Raw genomic sequence first — 19,295 nt, 5'->3', positions numbered from 1 at the left:
TTTTAATCTCAGTTGTGGAACAAACTGATATAAGCAGGAGAAATATTTAAAAGCCTCCAGCACACTACCCCTTACTGAATGTGACTCATCTATTTAACTTGGCTGTCATGGCACAGTTTTCTATAGTGGCGGGTGAAGATCCTCGGTCTCAGAGTTGAGTTGACCCCTTCACACTAAACGAATAGGGAGTTCACTCAACCGACTCTTCTTGTGTGAACGACCAGTTCACATTTAGGTCGCATGTAAAATTATTTGTTACATTAGTTAAAATGGCAGCAGTTCTATTCGTGAAATTGCTGCGTGTTCGGTTTTCCCCGACTGAAGCTGATCTGGCAAAATCTTGATCAGTTGTAGTCCAATCTTAAGCACACGTACATACACTCTCTGACTATCCACGGTGCTCAATGCAACAACATTCGAGTTCAGTCAGGTCGTGACCTGCTGAGGGGCTCAACTTTGTGAACATTTGTTTCTCTAGTTTGTATAAAACTTCCACTGCACCAGAGTTGTTGGTAACAAAAAGAACATCGCTTTTAAGTTTTAACCCATCGACATCTTTAGCCGTTCACAGCTGTTTATCTTCTGTCAGTACAAACAATCTCTATCCATTCAAGACCACTGTCAACAAAGGAACTTTTCAGTCCTATTCATTCACCGTCTGGTGTTTTTCTGTCAATCTGACTCAATTTTACCTTTTATCACCTACAGTGTGGTAAAGTAGTATTCAAGTTCTGGAGATGTAAAGACTGTATCTGCTACGAAGGTCTCTTATGTGGTATGATGATTGAAGATATACGTTAACACAGGGTTTATGAGCTTCACCAATGGTTAACTCCAAACTCCTGCTCTGATCGCCTCATCATCGGAAGGAAGATTTCATTGCTGCGGAACCAGACATCAGGATATAATGTATGTGTACTGACTGGTGCATACTGTAGCTATAGCAGGTTTCTAGGGAGACATGTTATTCCATCTGAATGTGGCCATACTTCCATAGCACCTGCAATAACTTCTCTTTAGGTGTAATGCTAAAGATCAATTGCATACATATGGCTAAGGCCTACGACAGCCAGGTGCATCATGGGAAATATCTCGAATAATGATTGACTTACAAGTTATACCTCATATACAACTTGACCTTCCTTTTACTGTTCATTCACTCACACTACTTTATGTCAGGGTATTTAGTGAATTATCAGTTGCATAGAGATGGCGGGAGGCCTAAGAAAGGCAGGTGCATCGTGGGAAATGTATCGTACCATCATCGACTTATATGATACTTATGCCTCATAGACTACTTGACGTTTCTTCTACTTTACTTTTACACACTTCTATCGCAGTGCACCATGGGAAATATCCAATCGTTGAAACATAGTTGACTTATAAATTGTACCTCATTCACTACTTTGACGAAACTAATTACTTACCATTAAATGTTATTAATAGCACTGAACATAAATTAGTAACCACTTAACTTTAAAATGTTTTAATATCTGCATGGTATGATGTACATGGAAGGCAATTTACAAAAGATCATTTTCATATACATGTCATAGTTCTTAAAATGTCCATCTGTCATCCAACATTCAACCAAATTCAGTGACATTAATTAACCTCCTCTCAAGTCAAGTCCTAGGTCACCCATCTCATCTTGATAACACTTTAAGTTTTCTTTTTTCAATGAGCGATGCAATTGCAAACTGCATCAATGTCCTTTTATTTCGCTGTCCATTTACGTTGACCTTGCCACAGTCGCTCCGTGAAGAGTTAATCGCAGTTTTGTCATGACTGATCACATGAGTATTAAACCTAAATCTCAAAAATAACGTGACTCAAAGAAGGTTGTGAAGTTTCCTCTGTAGATTATACAGTGACTCGAGTCCTTGATTTTTAAATATCTCTCGAACCGAGTCTCAAATCAAGTCACTAGTAACATCTCTAATTGATTGTATATTCTCTCCTCCCCCATCCCCCTCTCCCCCCATCTCCCTCTCCCCCCCATCCTCATCCCTGTTTGTGATTCTGTTCCTTTCTCACGGCTTAGTCTGATATCTATCCTAGCAACAAGGAGGTGTTAGGCATTTAAAATGATAACCTACAATTTTACTAGTTTCTAAATATATAAAACTATAATTTCACTGTCTCAATACTTTCCATACCTCACTAAACATGAAATGGGACTGAATATACCAACAAGACTGGTTTCTTGAGTAAAGATTAAACTGGGATTGGAAAAACTTAAAAAATCCCCTTTGGTTGATGGCTCATGACCTTTACGACCCTAAAACCTGATTACCACAATGAAGTGGGAACTTCCCTGGCATCTGTAATAACAATGTAGTGAGGACTTTAGTACAGAAGCTCAATAGAGCAATTGTGTCAGTGACAGGTGGACTCTATATAGAGCAAAGGTTCTCAACTAATTTTCTACAGAGGCCAGAGAGAACTTAAATCTCGGAATGTCTACAGTAGATAGAGCAATGTGTAGGGGATACCACTAGTAGGTGCTTAAACATATAAGGCCTTAATGGCCTGCATACCCCAAGTATTACAAGATCATGAGAAAAAGATTGTTTACTGGCCGCCAGGTGTGAAATCACTCGCAGACAGGATATGACCTACTGGCCACCGATTAAGAACCCCTGATGAAGAAGTTTCAAAAGGGACTCCAGCAAAATAGCGAGTGTGAATGCTGGGCATTTGTCATGAGAACGGCCTAGACGTCAAATTTGAACAACCCTACATTGTTGAACATTAGACTTTGGTTTTAAGTTTCCCTAATCTTTTCAAAAATTAATTATTTCTTTGTTCTAGCTTAATGATCCCTAATGGAATTGGAAGCTATATATATATATAGTGGCTGATTTTAAAACCCTATCCTTATGACAATCATGAATAAACAACATGATTATAAATCAACCTTCTCCTATTTGGAAAGTGTTTAGAGAATTGATCAGGTCAGGCCTCTACACTTTTCGCACTCATTCCAGCTCCTGTGACAACCATTCAACATGTCCATCACATCAAAGGGAGCAAACCTCATCATGTGACATCTTTCTCAAATCCTGAGGGAGGAGACGACGTCCCCTGACGTGCAGCCATGGTGAAAAGTTGTTTTAATTCCATCAGCGAAAGAACGGACCCACACCTAAGATTCCAAATTTTCACAGATCAGACGGGCCACATCCACAGCAGACGCCGCTGATCAACACCACTGCATAATGACACTTTTGAATAGGTCAGTCAAAAAGGTCAATCAAGAAGTTGAGATTATCTGCGATGTTACTTTTATCATAAACGTCCCGGCTATCGTAAGATAGCTAAAAGGATTGTACTGTAGGACTCTTAGAGAGATAACCTGACCCACAGAATTCATCGTCAATCGTAATAAGAAAGAAACCAAGAATCTTCACCAAAATACTTGACTGTATCATTTTGTCACACTCTGCTTTAGTCATATCACTCTAAGTTATGAAGTTAAAAATTTTTAAAGTCTACCAAAAGAAACATACACATGTTGTTTTTCTTATTCTAGTTTGTGTCGATGTTTGTGTCGATGTTTGTTATCTTCTAATCTCCCTCCCCTACACCCCCACCCCCCCCACACACACTCCCCCGGCCCTACACAGCAACAACAGTTGCAGTTCCCTTCCACATCTCTATGAATACCAGGGAGAAAGTAAAAATGTCAGCAAAATATGAACAAAGGTACAACACTAAAATCCAAACCAAGACACTTGGATGAGCTAACAAACTAATTTTTACTACAGGCAGACAATATATCTGTTCTTCACTTTCAAAAGATTCAAACCTTGAAACCTATTTTTCGTGTTTTCAAAACCTCTCTTTCATTGATGACATAATTTCTAACCTTACCATTTTTTTTCTTCTAAAACTGTACAATCATCATTGATTCTGCTAACAACTCACTTCAGGTAATGACTACTTCCTCTTGACTATAAATAAAGTCAAAATCAACAAATCAGATATTTAAGATAGTGTCAACTGATGAACATTGCACAAATATAACAGTTAAACAAAGACTATGGAAGATACCACAACTGGCAAACGGAAGGAAAAAATGGTGGCAGCATCCAACAATTATATTTACTATGTAAACTTGGATACATTCAGAATTCATGCCTAATCTGAATGTCTTCTCTTGAATTTTCCTAGAAATGTCTTCCCCTACACTTCTCTCCCCCCCCAGCCCCATCCAACTTCCATCCCTACACACACAAAAAAGTAAAATCAAAACCCCAAAAAAGTAAATTTCTGGTTTTAGGCAATATTAAATTACAATGGGGTGCCTTATCTACCTACAGTAGCTTTATCAGGGAGTTACCATTTCAAAGGCAACTCCCTGGCTTTATACACAAGAGTCTAAGTCATGAGGCACCCATACGTTTCTAGGTCTTTTACTGCCTGACTGACTGCTGGACTGACTAAGTGTTTGACTGACTGCTGGGCTGACTGACAGAAAGAACTCTGACTGACTGATTGACTGACAGACTGACTGCTTGGAAGAACTGACTGACTGTTTAACTGACTGACAGAAGAACTGACTGACTGACTGCTTGACTGACTGAATGCTGGGCTGACTGACAGAAAGAACTGACTGACTGTTTGCCTGACTGACTGACTGACAGACAGAAAGAACTGACTGCTTGACTGACTGCTGGCCTGACTGACTGTTTGACTGACTGACAGAAAGAACTGACTGACTGTTTGACTGGCTGATTGACAGAAAGAACTAACTGATTAACTGTCTGACTGGCTGATTGGAAGAACTGACAGACTGTTTGACTGAGAGACTCACTGCTGGCCTGACTGACAGAAGAACTGACTGATATTTGACTGACTGACAGAAAGAACAGACTAATTGACTGTTTGACTGATGGCTGGAATGACTAAGTGAAAAAACTGCCTGACTGACTGACTAAAAGAGCTGACTGAGTGTTTGACTGACTCACTGTTTGACTATTTTGACTGACTGTCTGACTGACTGACTAAAAGAGCTGACTGACTGTTTAACTGACTCACTGTTTGACTATTTTGACTGACTGACTGTCTGACTGACTAAAAGAGCTGACTGAGTGTTTGACTGACTCACTGTTTGACTATTTTGACTGACTGACTGACTGACTGTCTGACTGACTGACTAAAAGAGCTGACTGAGTGTTTGACTGACTCACTGTTTGACTATTTTGACTGACTGACTGACTGTCTGACTGTCTGACTGACTGACTGACTAAAAGAGCTGACTGACTGTTTAACTGACTCATTGTTTGACTTTGACTATTTTAACTGACTGATTGATAAGCCAGGCAGGCTGATATCTGAGCTATAAACATTAAATGACTGATGGGATGATTATTTATCTCCTTCTTGTTTGAACTCCCAAAGATAATAACTACAAAGTATGTAACCTGTACAAATAACACTTGAGCTCTATGCTGGGTTATACTTCCTGCAGTTGAGCCCAAAATAAATCTCTCAAAGCATTTAAATGTGCCAGAAAACCACATTTTAACACAAAGCATTATAAGGTCTTAAATGGTTAAATATATGAATCATTCTTTCTTCATTGTATGGTCCCTTATCCTTTACCATGTCTTACATTTCCAACTAGCAATATTTTGTTTCCCGACAGGACATCTCTCTTCCAGAGATCGTTCCTCATACCTAATTGTTCCACTTGTTCTTTGTATGTTCACTCTCTCTGAAAACATATTAATTTTGCCACTTTCGGTGCCTCCAAATCACTGACAAATGGTTGAGTTTTGCCTGTGTCTTTCCTCAACACGTATTTTACGCGATAAAAAATTACCCTTCCATCCATCAGTAAAACCCCAAATGTTAGCAAGATAAAAATGGTTAACTTTTCTGTTCTTTTCTTACTATAGCCATGCAGACTCCAGTTATCCCAATTTGTTGATTAAGTAAATTGTGTATTTGGGGGCAATATACAGGTTACCAGGCCTTGTAACTCATTTACTGGCTAAACTGCCGATAGAATTTGCTGTTTGCCAGACATTTTTTTTTGTGCCAGTAGAAATTGATAACATAATGAAACATAATGGTAAGTCAAAAAATTGAATGATTTTTGTACCATACAAAAATCCTTGTATTACTTGAGCCCAATAAATGCCAGTGGAAATTTATTTTAGACAGTAAATGTTTTAAGCAGTTGTATTCTTTAACCGGTGACAAAACTTGTGAAATTTTAGCTATAAAATTTACCTTAAAATCAACTATCAGATATCCAGTAAATATAGTGAATTAGTACTGGTATAGACAGGGTAAGGTAGACGAATTTTAACCACTAAGTGCTTTCAACTATTCATGAAATGCTAAACAATCATTTTCTCCCAAACCTTCCATTTTTGCCACGTAGGTCGATCTAGATTGTGATGTGTTTCAATGTGCTACAGGCTTTTCCCCACATAAGTTTGTAGCAATCATTGCAAAAATCAACCTAGGTATACAAATCCATTAACTTACCCAATTAAAAAAAAACATTTCCCTTTGTTTTTAACCACACCGAGCAAATTTCGAGAAAAATTCTCATCTTTTCCATTTTTTTCATTCCATTATGTGGTTCATCTCTTATTAATGACATTCGTTCTCATATTAATGGTATGAAATCATTGATATCCAATTTCCTTTTTTTGTGATATATCCAATTTTCTTTCATTTTAACTTAAATATAGTTCAAATTTATAGCCGAAGGCTTGTAACCAAAAATCATTATTTGGTTTCCAAAACAAACAATGAGAGAAACTTAATCAGCAAAGAGTAGCTTCAATTTAAAGTCTTCCTAGAAATGAAAAATATATGCCAAAACATAAAACCAGGCTGAGTTATGCTTTCCCTTCTTCTGCTTTTATCTATGTTCTTCTTCCCCTCCCCCCCCCAGTCCAGACGTCTGGGAATTTTTCCTCCTCATATTTTTTAATCTTCCATTCATTTCTTCTTCTTCAAACTATTTTATAGATACAGTATATAGAGACTTTTCCAATATGCTTTGCTCGGAAAAGGATATGAGAAGACATGACAAACTTACGCATTATGAATTGTTTACTAGATTTGCGTAAAAATCACAATCACTAAAATTAAACTTGAAAACGTCAGTTTCTGAAAACTGAATAATGATTTTTTTTAAAGTAGTATGTTTGTTTATAAAGAAGCAGAAAATGTTTAAGGCAAAACTCAGAGATTAAAATGCTTGAAGTCGCAATAGAAGTCACCTCCACAAACTTAACGTTTAGTACGTATAAGTTAACTCAATCACATTGATGCTTTTCAAGGATAATTGATTTCATACTAAATATTTAAGAATACATCTTTGAAATATTATTCCACAAAATGAAAGTGTGAGGAAGTGAAACAATATTATCTGTAGTTCCTAATCCCCAAACACATACTGGGGTTGGGAATTTAAAAGTGACAAAACTTACCAGTCTCCAATCTATATGCATTTTTCTAAAACCTACTATCTGGTCTCATTTTAGCAATGCACCCCTAATCCTGCGTCTGAGGCTCCGCCCATGCACCCCTTATCCTGCATCCGAGACTCCGCCCACTCAATTAATCCTCCTTCCAAATCTATACCATTTAGGGGGAGGGACCTACCCAATTTTCTGCAGAGTTTTTCTTTTCGTAAGTTTCTCAAAAGACTAATGATTGTTGTGTATCTCTGATTAAGGATCCACAGGTTAAATGAATAAAAAAAGTGATAACATTATTAGTTCAGTGTTGATGGACAGTGAGCTTATATTAGTACAAATCATAAAAAAAATATAAACATCAACCCTACATTGGCTTTTCATCGATTGTGAAGGTTAGCCACATACATGTAATGGTCTTATGAAGGTGACCAGAATATTGCCAGATCTTAAGGTGCTAGAAAGTCCAGAAATGGTCACTAAACTTTAACATACCCAAACTTGGCTTACAGATCCGTCTACGCTGAAATCTGTATTTCACTGACAAGCAGGATGTCCAATAATTCCACAATTTTTAGCCACTTGTTAAAAAACATGGCCAATGCTTTAAAAAAACTCTTACGGGCAACAAATTAAGTTCTCACTGGCATTTTCCTCAATTACAACACACATCAGTATTAATTAATTTTGTACAGGCTCCTTTGAGAACAGCCCAATAATATTTGCTGATAGTAAGCAAGATTTACAGAGCTGGTACGGAAATCATGTCCATTCTTCAACTGACTATTGTAACCAAGAGTAACATACATGTGTTGTTTGTTCTCATTGTCCACTGGCACAAACCTGACAGTGATTTTTTTTTTTATTCGGCTTGAAAACGGGTAAAACCTATTGGCATTTAGCCAGTAAACTAGCCAAAATTTCTAGGCCTAGAACATGCTTAATCCATTTCCCCACATTGATATCTGCTTACTCATCTCTAATGTGGCAATGTCTGATAAGGAGAAACGCTATAAACAGGCTTCTTGATTCCTTGCCAAATTTTATATACGCGAACATTTATTGTAAGCTGCAAACAAACATAGATTTTAATGAGGTGGATGAATCCACACACCAAGTAAGAAGTTCAATCCAAGAGCTAACTGTGTATTGTGTTTTTACGAGGTTTATCTGGACTTTGAGCTATAGATGACATTTGACCTCCATCAATTTCAACCAGGGTTCTCATAATCACTACTTGGTGGATCTACCTACCAAGCAGGAAGTTTATTCAACGGTTAAATATTACAAAACATTTATGTTTTACCTGGGTTCGACTTTTTGGGGGTGCAGTGTGAAAGTTATAATCTGAACATGGTTTCAGTTGAGTTATTATTATAATTGACAAAAAAACAGATTTCAACACTGACATTACAGGGCCAGGCACTTAGGAGCTGTCAACATGTGGTCTGCATTATCCAGTGATTTAGCATATTTTTAAAGGTAAATATCTTGAAAACTGGAATAGCTAGAGAAATGGTACTTGCAAACTTTTCCCTTTTTTGTTGGACTTCAACATATCAAGACTATAATTCTGCCTAATGTCATCCAAAATGTTGATCATCTGATATTAAAGCCTTAACCCTATAGCCATACAGGTGGTCTGTCCATTCAATGACAAGAAATCCACATATCTGAATAACCCTCAAGATTTCTACAACTCTTTGCTAATCAACTAGATTGCTCTTTTTACCACACTTTGTGCAAATTGAATCCCTCTTCCAAGCTTCTAACATTAAGTGACATGAATGAATAGGAAAAGGGCAAAAAAAAATATGTTAGTCGTCAGAAAACCGGGGATACACACACACAGACCGCAGAAATGGTGGGCCCCTCTTAAACAAGTTCTAACATGGACATTCGAAAAGCAAAGCTGACAGTCATTTAAAAAAAAAAGAAGAAGAGTCTCCCCTCTGTCAGGAAACGGCCTCTAAAATGGCACGTCTTTTTCTTGGTTTACGATGACATTTAAGAACAGAGGTAGTAAATCGTGGAGTGGCAATTCACTATTGCAGGCTAGGAGTTTCTGCAATGTTATGACAGGATTATGTAAATATGGCACGTAGAGGGCGACTGATGACTGCTGCAAATAGGTAAAATGTGACTGCTGTTTGATACCCCGAGTGATCATAAAAAGCTAACAGCCACATGGCTGCCTCGTTCATCTTCTTCACTTGTCACTTTTATAACAAGGTCAGATTATCCAAAAGTCAAAGAGTGGAAAATCCTTCACAAATAACAGATAGATATGTATACACCCTCTTTATTCCATCAATTTTGTACACAGAATCATGAAACAGCAATAAACTTCAAAGGATATAGGCTTGTCACTCAGGACCAACCCATAGTATGCTAATATGACCAATTAGAATACAACATAACACACAACTTTATGCTATGCTTGTTATTCATAACCCATCAATAGCATGCTAATTACATGACCAATCAGAATATAACAAAACACATAGCATTAGGCTATGCTTGTCACTCAGGACCAAACCATAGCATGCTAATATGACCAATTAGACTGCAACATAACACACACCTTTATGCTATGCTTCTTATTCTTAACCCATCCATAGTATGCTAATATGACAAATTAGCATACAACATAACACACAACTTTATGCTATGTTTGTTATTCATAACCCACCCATAGCATGCTATTATGACCAAATAAATATGACCAACATACTGTAACACACAACTTTATGCTATGCTTGTCACTCAGGACCAACCCATAGTATGACAATATGACCAATCAGAATACAACATTACACACAACTTTATGCTATGCTTGTTATTCATAATCCACCCATAGCATGCTATTATGACTAAATAAATATGACCAACATAACACACAACTTTATGCTATGTTGTCACTTAGGACCCACCCATAGTATGCTGATACGACCAATTAGAATACAACATAACACACAACTTTATGCTATGCTTGTCACTCAGGACCCACCCATAGTATGACAATATGACCAATCAGAATACAACATAACACACAACTTTATGCTATGTTTGTTATTCATAACCCACCCATAGCATGCTATTATGACCAAATAAATATGACCAACATACTGTAACACACAACTTTATGCTATGCTTGTCACTCAGGACCCACCCATAGTATGCTGATACGACCAATCAGAATACAACATAACACACAACTTTATGCTATGCTTGTCACTCAGGACCCACCCATAGTATGACAATATGACCAATCAGAATACAACATAACACACAACTTTATGCTATGTTTGTTATTCATAACCCATCCATAGCATACTAATATAACCAATCAGAATACAACACAACACACAACTATATGAGGCCATTTTTGTTATTTAAAAATTGACAAATTTATTCCAAAAATTTAGGACTTTTTTATTAAACAAAGATGTCACTTTTGGTGTCTGTACAGAAACTACAAGAGAATTTTCCTCCATATTATTACAAGATTTGTTTGCCATTCAAGTACGTGACACTGGCTTTTTTTCTCTCTCTCTCCAGGACAAATTATAAAAGAAGTTGTGATTTACTGGAACCCAAACAGCATTGGAGTGATTTCAGCTGCCCGTGTTTCGATGATGCCTGAGGGTACACAACAGTTCAGGCATCACTTTGTAAAATTCATGCTAGACAACTCTTAGTCAACAAATTAACTGGAAACCTGTATTCCATATTAAACAAATCATACAATACAAAATGTACACCCACACATGACTAAAAAAAAAAAAAATCAAATTCAATGAAATTTTGATCAAAATGTGAAGAGGGTAAGAGGGAAAAACAAATCTTACACACGTTGCAGTCGGGATACCTTTTCATCTCCCGCCCACAAGTTGGCCACAAACAACCTTTGATTGAACATGGAATAAGGTTAAGAACAAAGGAGGAAGTGTTAAATATAACAATTACATGGAATAAAGGAAAACAAAAGGAACTTTCCTGAAAAGAGAAATTAGGACAAATATCCTGCCACATCTATTTATCGTCTGCGCAAAGTAAGCGAAAAGTTATTTGTTAATTATCGAAAAGCTTTTCATCCACAACCAGAAAATGGCAAAGTCCATGTCAAAGTCACACTCAAAAGAGACACATTCATGAATATTAATGAGGTCAAATTTTATGATCTCATAAGCATGTATCTATATATATTTACATTGTATTATCGAAGTACAGATGTATAAAGCTAATTAGACATGCACAATATTTCAGAGATATATCATGAAGAATTTTTTATGTTCACTGCTTAATATTAATGATATGCACAAAATGAATATGATGTGACAAACCGAGGATGAAAACCATGGAACATTTGGGTATTGTCTTGTTTTAAAGCCATTTATTGCAATTTGATGAGTACTAATGACATAAAGTTGGAAATGTTAGGAAATTATGTCGCGTCCCACCCACTCATTAGTATTCATGAGATGAGAACCAAGAACAATAAGGCACATCTACTCATCATGGGACAACCAAAAATGATTGCAGTGTAACCAAATAATGGAGAAATTTGTGAAGTATTAAAAATAGTAAACAATGACTCAAACTGATTTATTTAAAACAAACCATTCAGTTTGATTAAATTTATGTTGTTGAAAGCAAAAACTTTAAAATTAAAAATTAAGTATATCCTATGAAAAACTAGATCTCCTCCTCCTAGGCTCGAAGTTCAATTCATCGTTAATTTAACTCATTATAAAGTCATTCCTCCCCTCATAGAAATCTAAACCAAATACAAAAAGGCATGTTTGCTTTTACTTGACATTTATAACAGTTGAACTGCAATTCCCTCCAGGGGTGGGGACAACCTTTAAAAAATTCTCCAATATTACAATTTCTCCCCTCCACCCTAAAGAAATCTAACAGATTACCAAGTTAATGACTCTGAATAACATTACCCAAGTTCATCAGACTCATTAAATATCGTGATGCCTTTATTTTTTTTTAAAACACTAAAAAATTTTATCAATTTATATCATGGTTTCTGTACAATTATGATTGGAAAATTGGGCAAATTGTTCATAAGGATTCCACTTAATGAATCTTTCAAACCACTTTAAAAAAGAGACTAAACAAGTTGTACTGTTCAAACAAATACTGTACCATACTACTTCAAGACACATCTTTGAGAGCCACTATAGATGTGAAGCCTCACCCAAGGCAGATATCAACAGTTTTATATTGCAAACAATTAATTTCTAATTGGTTGTGTTTTTGTTTTTTTTGTTTTTTTCACTCTTGACTAGACATCAGCTCATTATGCAACCAATAATTATGGAAAGTGATCTAGGAGTGGAGGAATGAATGGGGGGCGTGGGAAGGCTTGTGGGAGGGGAGGAAGGTTATTGAAGATGAGGAGTGGGAAAGGAGAGGATGAAGGAAAGAGATTGATGGGGGAAGGGGAGAGGAGACTGGAGGGTTTATTTAATGAAGTTGCCAGGAAACTGTCTGTGCTAGGTTGCTTTAATACATTTTTGCACTTTAGTACAGGTACTCTTCCTTTGCTCTGTTTCTAGTACTTTGTTTTCCCTTAAGGCAATCTCACACTCTCATAATGCTTATCTCCTGGCAAATTTGGTTCCCTAAGGATGCAATCTGAAATGGGCCGTGTGCTGTATGTTTTTAACCTGCATTTAGGAACGTGGAGAGAAACCACTTTGATTTGATGGAAATTGTTGTTATACAATGCTTCGAGAGGCATATGCCGAACGTTGTTTTCTGCAGTGCCAACTTAAGATGACAATTTTCTTTTGAAGTAGCCTTTAATCAACATTGCCAATGGATGTGTTGTTGTGCAAGTATGCACGAGAACCTTCACAACCTAATTTCCAAAATGTTTCTTTGTTATATTTTATATCGCTATCTTTGGTCGAGCTGGATTTTGCCATAATTCTCCCCCCTTTTTCCCCGCCATAAGCTCCCGATTTTTTTGAGATGGAAAATTGCAAATCTCCCATTTTTTGTGAAAGACAGGTTGACAGGGCTGGTATTAATGGACAAATGAGTGCAGTATACTGCATTTATATACAGGCTTGCAATATTAAACAGAACCTTTCCATCAATCAAGCCACAGCTTTTATTACAGCATGTCATTCACCATCAACAGCAGTATTAAAGAAAGATTTTTATTCATCAAAAATAGAACATAAATAACAGTGCTCAGGCTTTCTTACAAAGCATAAACCTAGTTCCTAAAGGTCAAAGATACATTTAAAACATTGACTCTAAATGCTGAAACATTCTTTTGAGCAAAACTTTTTTTCTTTCCTTTTTTTTCACCTGCAAGGTCTCATTTTTGGCTGATGATCATTAAAGGTTTGTGTTTACATGATATTTTTACATGTACCAAAACTGCCAGACACATTAAATTCTTGTACTCCATGGTAACAGTGTTATTAATACTGAGAGGTTTAAGAGTGTGGATTGAGATGTTACACTCCAAATAATACCCATTAGAATTAAAGCAGAATGAAGAGAGAATATATTTGGAATGATGATTTATAAGTTCACCAGTATATTAAAGGAGAAGCAAACCTAACCATACTTTTTAGCTGATATGATCAAGATTGTTTTTGTGTGTTTGGTGAACAACTCTCTATAAATATCTCTTTAAGGAAGACTTGTTACTGTTCAAGGGATAATCAAGGTTTAAGAGTCGTGTCAGCAAGCTGCCATTTTGTAAACATGTGATGTCACAATTCCACTACCGGGGATGAAACCTAACTTTCGCTAAAGTTATGTTTTTTTTAATATATTTTCAGGAAAACTGTTAAAACAGAGTAGTCACTGAAAGCAATGCTCCTATATCACATTAGGTTAAGAATTTCAAGATTTTAGAATTTACAAAAACCATCAAAATGTGAGGGACTTTATTATGAAAATAACATGTGTTTAAAAGCTTACTGCAAATTGAAACTATACAACTACACTTGAATACAACATGCTTTGACTAGGGCATGCAACATTTACAAGCATGGTAAAGTCCTCATGGCGGGTAAAGGGGTACCCAACCATATCTCTTGGTGGAGTACCCGGTTTAAAATTTACTACGTGAAACACTATTTAATTATATTTCTGAAATTAGAAAAAAAGGAGAAAGTCAAAAGGCTTGGTGATTCCTTGCCCATTGGAAATATGTGTTAATCTTCTTGGTATGAGTTATCCACATGCTAAATATGATACTATTTAAAGGAGAAATAAACCCTGGGGTTTTGCAGTGACCTCATAGTATAGAGACAACTATTCTCACACCCTCTGTGAAATAAATAGTCAAAACTACCTTTCCCCATATTTCCAGGAATTTTTTGGCTCATTATGCTAATTTCAATAACGAGGGCGCTTCAAAAATGACGTCAGTGAGCCACATCGTAAGTTAAACAATTCTCCTCTTTGCATGTGATGTGTACACTTGCTCTCAGAGATTTTTGGAAGTTGGTGCCAAATGCCAGAATGCCAAGAATTTGCTTGTGTTAACAGGAAAGGGGAGTAAAAAGCAGGGAAGGGAAATCAATATTATGTTATTCCTGACAGGAAAAGGTTCCAGAGAAATGAGAACATACAAAAGGCACAAAAGCAACAGGCTTGCCCCTCCGTCGCAGAAATGTTACTAGTGTTGGCAGTACTAGCATCAGAGATACTGCTAGTGTCGGCCACAGATGCCGTCTGTTTTAGCTCTAGGTCTCCTTGTCTCAGTTCCTCCACTGTGTATTCAAGCTCAAATTGATAGAAGTCAAGGGTCCAAATGCATACATGTTCCCTTTATTCAAAAATCCCGAGTGTTTCTGAAGACAAATTTGACTAGATAATGCCTTAGTTATAGTGAACGGCGCTTAGGAAATGTTACACTCAAGTTTCAATGTCGTGCAAGTACAGCTGTCGTAAAACCCTCGATATTTAAAAAAACACACACATTTACACTCGGAAAATACTTTTCTACAGTTAAAACGTTATAGAATGTATTATAAATGAAAAACAAGACTTTTTATCAAATACAATATATAACTTTCTTTTTGCTTGTGCAATTTTAATTTTTGTTGGTATTGGCAACACTTTTTCTGTTGAAATGCGATAGGTGGCTCGTCACAAAACGAAATGTTTTCAAGCATTCGGGTTGCTTCTGACGAAAAAATCGTACTGCAAAACTGTATTCTCTTAGCAGAAAAGGCTAGGATTTATTTTTCCTTTGATGTTACCCTTATTGAGATATTGTGTTTACAAGGTTTATAGAATGTGACCTCTGGTAACTTCAAATGACCTTTGACCTTCCCCCAAATCAATAGGGTTTTTCTACTCAATATGGGACATCTACATATCAAGCATGACACTTGATGATGTAACTCTTCTTGAGATAAGTTGGTTTTACCTCTGGTGACCCCAAAATGACCTTTAACCTCCACCAAAAACAATAGGGTTCTTGTACTCAATATGGGGCATCCACAAATTACATATCAGATTCATTAGATTCCCTTCTTGAGATATCGTGTTCACAAGATTTCCACATTTTGACCTCTGGTGACCTCGAATGGCCTTCCTCCACCAAAAACAACGGTATCTGACACATTTGCTTATGGTTGGTAGTACTTTTCATTAATGCGTAAGTCATAAATTCTTTACAGAAGTTTTCAAACCCAATTTAGTGTCACTTCTGAAATGCTCACAAAAGACTTATGAGGAGCATCGGAGACTCATGGATGCAACCCTATTCTACCCCTAGGAGGGGTCATTCAGTGTAAAAAGGATTGTAATGTTGGTGGGAGGGGGGATTGTAATGTTGGTGGGGGGAGGATTGTAAAGTTGGTGGAGGGGATTGTAATGTTGTCTGTATTTTGTTGTGATCTTGCCTAAGAGTTGAAATGATACTTCCTGTAGTAAGCACTTTCAGTATCTTTGCTGGTCTTTCAAATAAATCATTAAATCACAAACCGTAAGTGAATCATGTATGTTTAACAGACTAGAAGCAATCTGACCCATCGTCATCATAAATTAACCAACATGATTTTATTACAGTGATACTTTAATATGACTAACAACAACTCCAAATAGCCACTGAAAGGAAATTTCAAAAATGCTGTACTAAATAACTTCCACTGATTTTTATATCTTTATTGTCTTTCACAGAAGTGATATTTGCAAATGATGTTGCTTTTATCATTAAAGTTTATGACATTTCATAAAACTGACATTGTTTTCAGTAACTAACTTTCCATCCTGTGTACTTTCGGTTTTCATATTTTAAACAGACTACCGAGCCATAGGGATGGTAAAATATTTCACCATCTGGTAAACCATTATATATATATATATGCAAATCACACATAGGATGAGACATGGAATGGCCCGACATGACGTTCATAATATCATTTACAGTAGATCTCCATGAGAGACCACACATCTAAGAGGCAATAAAAATTATTATTGCATACACAAATAATTTGAGAGCCAGATATTCTTGGCATCTTAAATTTGTTTGATGAAATCTGGAAGTAACTAGTTTTGAGACAAGGAGGACCTACTGTACAATAGTTGAAATAGCTAAAACTGTTCCAACAACAACATTTTAAAACTGATCATTTCTGCTGACTAATTCTTAGCTAAGTGCCAGTTGTGGCTTCAGGTCCTAATCTACAGCACTAATAGGTATGCAAACTGTGTAACAAACAAATTCAAGCATATGAGATAAATGCTGTTGACACTCCACAAATATATATGCAACATATTACCTTTTTTTCCTTACATCAAGTTGCTGTTATGGTATCCAGGTACTCACCTAATTATTCCACTAACCAGAAACGACAAATGACTACCAAGATTTTTCTTATTGTTATATTTTAGATACTTATATGACAACTGAAATAAATTAAAAATAATCTTTACTTCCTTCTCATAAAACTATGTGATTGCCAAGAAGTTACTGCCAAGATACCAAAGCCTTGTTCACATTTAAGAATGCAAAGGGGATCTGATACTGCAAGAGTACTCAAGTTTATGGTGTGAACACTTGTACACTCAGGATCAGAGCCTGCAACTCTGACCTCTCGTTCAGGGAGGAGACTGACCCTGCAAGGGCGATCAGGATTATTGTGTGAACGCTCAAGAATTATGAGATACAAGATCTCTGGCTACTTACAAGTATATATAAACAAGATGGGAGTGCGCTGTAGTACAATGAAACTAGCTTATTTATTTGTGAACAGTCATCGTGAACTGTTTGCGCTTGCGTAATGCTCTTCCATTCAAAGTTCATCCACCACCCCATTCTCAAATGTGGCCGCATCCAAGATCAACTTTAATTCCTGCCGAAGGGAAAAACAAAAATTCCTGATATCCCTTGCATCATCAAATGTGAACAAAGCCCAAGTATACTTCTCAAGTTACCATCAATTCTTTCCAATGCAGTCTAGAAGTTAGCCACTAGCAGTTAAATGCAAAAACCTGCTTGATAAACCAACTATACAAAGCCTTCAATAAACAGTCTTAAACCACTTAAGTGTACAGAATAGATTGTGCCACCCTTTCCATTAATTCCCATTCAAATTGGAATCAATACTTACCCTTCAGTCCTTTGTGTCAATGAGCAATGGGATGGGGTGTAAAGTAGATTACAAACAGTTAAACTTTTCATTGCAATTCTGTTCTTTGTCTGCATCTGTGTCCTCAAATGACCTTCCAAGGTAAGGCCATTGCTTGAATGTTTACCTTCAAGATTTGTCATGTTCAGTATAGCTGTGAAAACTGTCTAACTGATAGTCCAAGGTGGGATATGCTTCTTCAAGTCTTTTTTGTTTATGCCATGTAGTTGTAAGACCACCTTCAACAGCATATATTCAATAAACAAGGTACTTACTATATGATTGAAATGATGACATTTGCAGACCTGTTACAAGCCCTTAAGCCATATGACATAATAAAACTGTATTCTCAAAACTGTAGTACAATAAAACAAACATGTGGGCTAGACTGTAGATTGTAGTTATAGGCTACAGTACAAATAATCCTAGATTTTAGACTAGGGCAGGCTAGTTTGTACATCTTAATGCCTGTTTGGTACAAACAGTTTGTTGTGATATGCTCTCCACAGTTCCAGTACAGAGTGAACTGCATACTGTAACTTGAGTTTGGATATTTCAATGCACTAAGTTTTGAATACACATCTACTAGTCACTTGCATCGACCTAATTTTCTTGATGAGAATGATAATTCATACTAGGCCTAGAGTAGGTCTATAATGATTTGTTTTTAACTGCCAAGAATGACACTAACTAGTGGTAGTTTGGTAGTTATGGTACATATGATTAACTTAGTCTATGTGTTTGTAAACATGGGAACCCAGTAACACTGACTTATACAATTGTTGTCTATGTCTAATTAATGGGATAAGCAAGAATTAGGGGCTAGCCTAGACCTAGTTAGTTACGTTTAGATATATGTAGGACTAACTTAGCCTTAGGACCTATCCTGCCCAACGGTAGGCCTGGCGGTAGTGGCGAGCCTAAGCATAGCGAGTATTTGTACTTGGAGAAATTCAGACAGCAGGCTAAATCATGGCTATTATGTTGTTAGTTTGCCATTCTCCAAACTAACACGAAATTACAGAAGTGAACTTAGTTAACTAATCCTTCTAGATAAGATGAAATTTACCTTGTTTATGAAGAGAACGTCACGAACTGAAACAAGTGTAGATCCTTACGAGCTGTAAATCTATCAAGCAACGGAGCAGACATTCAATAACAGTAGCGCTGTCGCCAGGTGCGCTTGTAAACATGCGGGCGCTTCTCATCAAAATACGGACAC

General features: G+C 36.7%; 1 protein-coding gene across 1 annotated transcript in view; it reads right to left on the bottom strand.

Annotated features, from left to right (window-relative positions):
* LOC139974903 (uncharacterized) overlaps positions 1–19,295 on the bottom strand; it is a 203,710-nt gene extending 184,415 nt beyond the window's left edge. The window contains exon 1 of the mRNA XM_071982447.1: positions 19,143–19,295. The gene's annotated coding sequence lies outside the window, so the exon portion shown is untranslated. The remainder of the gene's footprint in view (positions 1–19,142) is intronic.

The sequence above is a fragment of the Apostichopus japonicus genome, chromosome 10 (assembly GCF_037975245.1).
Source record: "Apostichopus japonicus isolate 1M-3 chromosome 10, ASM3797524v1, whole genome shotgun sequence".
NCBI classification, from domain to species: Eukaryota; Metazoa; Echinodermata; class Holothuroidea; order Aspidochirotida; family Stichopodidae; genus Apostichopus; species Apostichopus japonicus.
Note: the sequence above shows the minus strand (reverse complement) of the source record. Positions and strands in the feature narration are given on the sequence as shown.